Source organism: Myotis nattereri (genome assembly GCF_964212035.1).
Source record: "Myotis nattereri genome assembly, chromosome: 2".
NCBI lineage: Eukaryota > Metazoa > Chordata > Mammalia > Chiroptera > Vespertilionidae > Myotis > Myotis nattereri.
The window spans coordinates 129,505,867-129,513,903 of NC_138076.1; the positions used below are offsets into that span (position 1 = coordinate 129,505,867).

The following is an 8,037-nucleotide window of genomic DNA, read 5'->3' on the forward strand; positions in this document are numbered from 1 at the left end:
ACCTGGATTGCCAGGCCTCTCAGATTTAGGAGATGCCAATGCACAGACCAAAAATTTTATTTCAAAAGGAAAACAGCCATTTTAGAACTTCTAGTAGCATATGGCTTTGTTCATGGATGGCAGAAGAACTGAGGGAAGCTAGCTACCTATGCAGGTTAAATTGCTCACATGAGTGTGGAAGGTTTATATTTAAATCCCCCCTCTTCACTGGCCCCCAAAAAGCATTGCTTCATTTTAGTTTTAAACATTTTTAACATGTTATAATTTTACACTTAACATTTTGTTGTAATATTAAAACATTTTTGCCTGGTAACAAATATGATCAAAACTAGATAAAGAGCTCATACAAATAATTTTAAAAAGGTTCAAATTAATGAATAAAGGATATAAGGCATACAAAACTAATTTATTATTTATTATATGCCAGGCTGTCTATTAAGAGCACAGACTGGAGACAGAATTTCTGGGTTCAAATTTCAACTTTTGCCTCTGAGTGTAATCAAAAAACAAAGTTCAAAAAGCAACGAGCATTTATGGCACTTTTTCCATTAACAGTTCTAAAGCAGACTCTGTCCTGTATTTGGACCATTTTTCCACTGAGCAAATCTCCAGCGGGTTTCCTCGGTATCACTTCATACATGTGTATGGATGGGGTAGGGAAGGAAGGTTCCTTCCAAACCTCCACCATCCCTCCAGCATCATTCTTTACCAGTCTTTCTGAGCATTTCAAGACACTAAAAATGGTGAACCAGATAGGAACCAAGCAAAATCCAAAGACAAGAGGCATTCATTCATTCATTCATTCATCCATTCATTTAATCAGTATCAAACTGAGTGCTTACTATGTAGCAGACACTGTTCCAGACAGGGAGGACCAGCACAGAAAAATATAAAAAGTTTCTCTGATCTCATGGAGCTTGTGACTGAATGGAGAAAAAGACAACAATCAAGCAAACAAATAAATCCTACATATTTATTAGGGTAAAGAGTTGGACTTTGTGTGATGGAGAATAACTGAGTGGCTGCTTTAAATCTAGAGAACAGGAAAAGCCCCTCCAAACATTGGAGATCTGAATGACAAAAAAGAAGTAGCTATAGCAAAATGAAAGAAAAGGGAATGCTGGGAAGAGAGAAGAGTTAGAGAAAATTGACCTAATATGAAAATAACTTGCCATTTTCAAGGAACCGAAAAAAATTGTAGTAGGGCATAGAGGTAGTAGACAAGGAAGACAGAGGTAAGAAATAAATTCAGAGAAGTAGTTGAGGTCCAGATTAAAGAAAGCTTGATAAGCCAGGGCAAGATAGATAGTACTGTGTGTGATATGAGAAGCCATTGGGGAGAGTAAAGTGATACAATTAACTTATTGATATTTTTTTCAATCATCAAGGCTGTTAAGTAAAACACGAATTTTAGCAGAAAAAATAGGAAAACACACCTCTGGGAAATTAGTTAGAAAGGTATATAGGATTCCAGGTGAGATATGAGTGTGGACTACAGCAAAGTAATCTACACTAATAAAAGACAAAGATACTAATTGACTGTAACTTCACTATGCCCAAGCCACGCCCACCAGCCAATCAGAGTGACTATATGCAAATTAACACAACCAAGATGGCGGCCAGCAGCCATGGAGCTGTAGCAAGCAGGAGGCTTGGTTGCACCGGCGGTGGAGGAAGCCAAGCTTCCCGCCTGCCCTGGCTGGCTGTGGCCTCTGCAAAAGGCAACATAGTTTCAATTATAGAAGCTAAATAAATCCCAGATACCTGCTTCCAGCCAGCCTCCACTGGGAGCTTGGGTGGCTGGGGCTGTGGCCAACCTGCAAAGAGCCATCAGCCCCTCACCCAGGCTGGCCAGGCACCCCAGTGGGGACCTCCACCCTGAAGAGGCTGTGGCCAGCCTACAAACAGCCATCAGCCCCTCACTCAGGCTGGCCAGGCTCCCAAGCTGGAAACCCCACCCTGAATGGGCTGTGGCCAGTCTGAAAACAGGCATCAGCCCCTCACCCAGGCTGGCCACACCCTCATGGGATGAGGGTCCTTGCTAGGGGGCTTGGCCAGCCTGCAAACAGCTCTCAGCCCCTCACCCAGGCTGGCCAGGCACCTCAGCAGGACCCCACCCTGATCTGGGACACCCTTCAGGGAAAACCAGCCAGGCGCACCCATGTACCAGGCCTCTATCCTATATAATAAAAGGGTAATATTCAAATTGACCCTAACCACAGAGCAACTGGGAATGACTGGTCACTATGACACACTGACCACCAGGGGGCAGATGCTCAGTGCAAAAGTTTCTCCCTGGAGGTCAGTGTGCTCCCACAGGGGGAGCTCTGCTCAGCCACAAGTCAGGGACAGCTGCCAGTACAGCAGTGGTGGTGGGAGCCTCTCCCACCTCCTCAGCAGCACCAAGGATGTCTGACTGCAGCCTAGGCCTGCTACCCTCTGGCAAGTGGACATCCCCCAAGGGCTCCCAGGCTGCCAGAGGGATATCTGACTGCCAGCTTAGGCCCAATCCCCCAGGGAGTGGGCTTAAGCCAGCAAGTGGTCATTCCCCGAGGGGTCCCAGACTGCAAGAGGGCACAGGCCTGGCTGAGGGACCCTTCCGAGTGCACAAATTTTTGTGCACCAGTCCTCTAGTTTTACTATAAGCTGGAAGGAAGTGAAGATAATTGGTGATGAGGTTGGGAAGTAGAGTTAATACTGTTCCTAAAGGGTTATGTATACATGTTCAGGGAAAAAACAGAATTGGATGGCCATGAGTCCTAATGGTCAATGCTCGAAGTCTACAATTGAAGTGGGTCCTGAGCCCAAACACTTTCAGTGCCGATTGGGAATTTCCTGCTGGGACAGATGATGCTCTCTCTATTTCTGGATACTGATTTCACGGCTGTTCATGTGGTCCCACCAGCTCCTGCTCCCTCATCCTGGGCCCCGCTGATCTCTCTATCCTCAGGCCAATTTTCTTCTGTATCTCAACCTTCCTCTGCAACCAAAGACAATTTTCCAGTTTTAAAAGAGGTGACATCTTCTCTTACTCATAACAAATTCTTTCAAATCTCTTGCCTATGGACCCATGTTTCCCATTCCCTGCACTTAAACTTTAGGCTTCTAAAACACAGAAGCTATACATTTATTTCTTTTTTGAATGTGTTGAATGTGTTTCTTCCTCTGTGACTGTTTTGATGACTAAATAGAGGAAAAGAATCAGTGGGCAGAAAAAAACTTCAAGGAAGTACACACACACACACACACACACACACACACACACACACACCCCAATCAATATTTCATCATTATCTCTCCACACTTACTTTGCCCATTTAGTCTCAAAATATAATTGTTACTACTACTCACTAACTCACTTTAATCTTATCCTCTGGCCTCTTTTGGTTTAGTTTTCTTACACATTAAATTAGAATGAACAATCATCAAATCACTTTTAGATCCAAAGTAACCATAATTCCATTATTGATTCTGAACAGAAACTAATATTTATTTGCCACCTACTATCTTGCAGTCATTTTAGGAAAATGCTGTGAGAGTCAGTCTATATTATATCTCTCACTTAGATTCAAGAATATTTAACAAGAAGATTATCAAGGCTGTTAAGGTTGTATTTGAATTGGTGCACTAGGTATATTCTAGGAGAGAAATCATCCTAAACACCCAGACACAAAAATTTTAGTTGTGTGTGTTGGGAACTGGAACCTATTCTGAGAATAGTAGGGACATGGTGGGAGATAGAAATGTCTAGTGGGGGCAGTTCATCTACCAATACTAAAGGTGGGGAAAGGAGAGGAGAGGAGAGGAGAGGAGAGGAGAGGAGAGGAGAGGAGAGGAGAGGGGAGGGGAGGGGAGGGGAGGGGAGGAAAGGGGAGGGGAGGGGAGGAGAGAGGGGAGGGCATGAAGGGGAAAGAAAATAGAAGATAAACATAGTAGACTTATTCATATTGCACACATGATATATCATAAGAAATCTACAAATAAGTGTGAAGGATCAGGGTGTAAGAAGAGGGTAATATGACTAGATATCCTACAGCATTAAGTAGGGAACACAGTTTGCACTTTTAGTCTGTTTTTGTTTTCTTTTTCAGAAACTGAAGTTTTAAAATATTAAGTAACTCTGCAAGATTTTATATAATTAGAAAAAGTTGAAAGGCTATTACTTATCCATTAAAAATTATTAAAAAAAATTATTTATTAAGCATGTACTATGTGTTAAGCACCATTTTAGACACTGAAGGTACCATAGTAATAGATAATATCACTGACTTCAAGAAATGTAGAAAAACAATGAAAAAATAAAACAAGTAAATATATGGTATATCAGATGATGATTATGGGTACAGAGAAAAATAGAACAAGGTTAAAATAATAGAGAATGGAGGCAGACAAGGTGGGAGAAATCATGTTAATTTATATTGAGAAATTCTCACTGCTAAATGGACAAATAAGGTTATTAAAGCAAAGTCTAAAAAATGTGTCTGGTGTACACTTGATCCTCCAATGCCTGTGCATATCATTTGTTTGTTATATACCTACTAGTGGCCCGGTGCACGAAATTCGTGCATGGGTGGTGGTGGGGGGGGTTCCCTCAGCCCAGCCTGCACCCTCTCTAATTGGGGAACCCTTGGGGGATGTCTGACTGCTGGTTTAGGCTCAATCCCTGGGATCCCCCTAACTGGCAGCTGGACATTCCTCTTGCAATCTGGGACCACTGGCTCCTAACTGCTCAACTGCCTGCTGACCTGATCTCTCTAACTGCTCTCCCTGCTGGCATGACCCCTCTAACTGCTCTCCCCTGCCAGCTTGATCCCCCTAACTGCTCTCCCCTGCCGGCCTTATAGCCCCTAACCACCACCATGGCTTTGTCCAAAAGGACATCCAGAAAGTTGTCTGGAAATTGTTTGTTCTAATTAGCACATTACCCTTTTATTAGTATAGATTGATTTCAGAGAGGGAGGGAGATAGAAACATCAATGATGAGAATCATTGACTGACTGCCTCCTGCATGCCCCACACTGGGGATCAAACCCATAACCCAGGCATGTGCCCTGACCAAGAATTGAACTCTGGGCCCTTCAGTCCTCAGGCAGAGGCTCTATCCATTGAGCAACACTGGCCATGGATACACTTTCCCTTTCCAGTGGGACGTGTTCTGTTTGCTGGAGCTGAAACACTGAAGGTATCTCACTGGGGCAGAGTTGGGTGCAGTGGGTTGAAGTATGTGAAGCCCCCTGAAAGCTGAAGAGGGGCCTTATTTAACAGCCAGACTGTTTCATGGCTGTGCTGCCTCGCAGTTGAATGGCCACACTGTTGGGCTGTGCTACTGTCAGTGGGAGTTTACACAACTGAACTGTCTGCACGGATAGCTTCCTCCTCACCACACCCCCAAGCTGGGGGTTCCTCTTAGGGTTGAAGTGACACCGACCACCCTTGGTTGGTAGCCCAATCGGCCACTTTGGAAAGAGAAGTGGGGAATCCTGACTTTACGTGAATGCTCCAATTTCTTAAGTTGGCAACTAATGCGAACTTCAGATGTTTGGGCCAAACCAGAGAGGTGGTCAGGTCTGGTGTCCAGGCCACTGGGCGGCACTGGGCTCAGCCCAGCTATAAAGGGACCCTAGGCGTCTGGGCAGGTGAAGGGGTTGGGGGTATGCTTGGGTAATTCTGATGTCACCCCACTTGTTTTTTTGGTTTTTTTTTCCCCACTGATCACAATTTATTATAATCTGTTGTCAGCATAGATAGATATTAGTTACCAGAACTATGTCTTCATAGAAGTGGACAGTATGTAGCCATTCTATGGGGAACTGTGTGCACTTAAGCATCAGCATGATCTTTCAGTTTCTTTTTGTTGTTGTTGTTAATGAAAATAAGCTTTATTACATCAAGTAATAAATACATACAAAGATGCAAACACTATTAGTCACTGTCTTTCAGATGTTTGGATCCACTGATGGGAAAGGCGGAACTGAAATGTACATACATCCTTAGGGGAAATTTCAGGGGTCCTTGTCAGGCGAGGTTAAATAAATTGCTCTTTCTTCTGTATTTATAACTTGTGCATTTTAAAGATTGACTTCAAAGTACTAATAGTCATGCAAATGCTTAAGCAAAAAAAAAAAAAGTTACATTGAAAAGAATTTATACTGTGTGGTGAATGGGCACTGGCTACTAAAGCGCTGCCTCAGGACTCACTGAAACAAACCCTCAGAGTTGAATCAGCTCAGAAGAGAAACATAAAGAACCATGTGAGTAACAGAAATGTACCCAGAAGAGAAACACATATCTGGGAGGCCAACTACAGTTTGCTGTGATAGGTAACTGACATGCATCATGTAAATCAATGCTTAAAAGAAACACACAAAATGCCCTGGGTGGTTTCTAACTAATATGTAAATCTAATAACTGCAAAAATCTCTTCTCCATCTCAGCGATGGGAGGTTCAGAGCCTGATGAACCACGGGAGGGGCACAGGGAGGAGAAACCAAGCTGTTACCATTTTGAAACCAAGTTTCATCTGAAGGGTGCCGGGAGCCGGTCCATCCTTGCTGTTTCAAAGGACCTGGCATATATGGCATACTGTTCTTAATATGTTTGCTCACCTTCTAGGCACTATGTGTTTTAACCAAGGTCTCTGAGAAAGGTTGTTTCCCCAGGTAGGGATTTTCCCCTGAAGTTAGGGAGGGAATAAAACCTCTTAACTAAGTGCCAGGTGGGTAATTAATCACTTTAACTACGAACAATCATGCTTAAGCTACATAATCTTTACTCCTTGGAATGGAGATAAGAAATGCCCTAACCTTTGTAATAGAGATTGATAGGATTGAATCAACTGGTATAAATACAGATGTAAGAACACAGAACAGAGAGAGAGACAGGAATTGGCACAGAACCTACACAGAACGGTCTCTAGAGACAGAAGAACTTCGCTGGAGAGAACATGGCAAAAGATCCTGGACAGAAACTGGCCTCAGAACCTAGAGACAGAACCTAGCGAGAGAACATGGCAAAAGATCCTGGACTGAACCTGACTACAGAAATTGGCAAGAGAACCTGACTAGAACCTGGTGACTGAACCTGGCTGGAGAACCTGGACAGAACCTGGCTGGAGAACCTAGCGAGGGAACATGGCTACAGAACCTGGCTGGAGAACCTAGAGAACCTGGCTATGATGATCAACTGAACACTGTCTCCGAGTCCTTCCTTCTTCGCCAACTCCGTCCACACCTTTGGGGACCCCTGGACCTGCTGGGGTTGGACCCCAGCAGAAGGGGGTGCAAGCATGAGCTGTCACTACTTGGAAGAAGAGGGAAAGCCTTTCACGCTGACTTAGGGGCTAGGACCTGGTGTTCCGCTCCATCTCGGCCAAGCACTCCCGAACCGGCCCTGTCGTGTGGATGATGCCTCGTTTCAGTCTCTCCATCGTGCTCTTGCTGCCCGCGTACATGAGTCAGATCTCCTTCCCTAGTTCTTCGATGATGACCAGCAGCTCAGCATATTTGCTCTGGGGCACCTGGCTGTTCTCTGTTCCCAGAGTGTTAGAGATGGTGGTCCTAGTCACTCAGCAGCTGGCGGTACTGGGAAGACGTTGCCATGCTGGTGGAAGGCTGGTGAACTCTCCCAGAGGCCTTGATGGAGGTGGCGGGCATGTGCATGGTCAAGTTCGGTTTGTAAGACATCCCCCCCTCAACCCCCAGCCTCCCGCGGGCGCAGGCCCCATGAGACTGCATCGGCAGCGGTGGCGGTGAGGCCAGGCGGTGGCGAGGTGGGCCTGGGGTCTGTGTGCCTGTCTGTGCGCCTGCCCAGCTCCCGCACACTTTTTGTTGTTGACAGCTCCGGTGCACTGGCAAATATGGCTGTCCCCTCACCCTGACACTGCCGCAGTATCATGATCTTTCAGTTTCTTGATGTTCTGCTTGTGCTGCTCAATTTCTTTCTGCAGACGCTCAAGCTCCTTTTTATGATGAGTGATCTCTTCTTCATGTTGTTTCTTCAAGGCTGCCAGCTGTTCTTTAATCCGCTCTGGGAAGTATC

At 44.9% G+C, this 8,037-nt stretch overlaps 1 pseudogene across 1 annotated transcript; it reads right to left on the minus strand.

Moving 5' to 3' along the window:
- Positions 1 to 7,339: 7,339 nt before the first annotated feature.
- On the minus strand, positions 7,340 to 7,682 carry LOC308536313 (cyclin-dependent kinase 2-associated protein 1-like; annotated as a pseudogene). Its single transcript has one exon. The product of its transcript is annotated as a cyclin-dependent kinase 2-associated protein 1-like (transcript).
- Between the last annotated feature and the right edge of the window lie 355 nt (positions 7,683 to 8,037).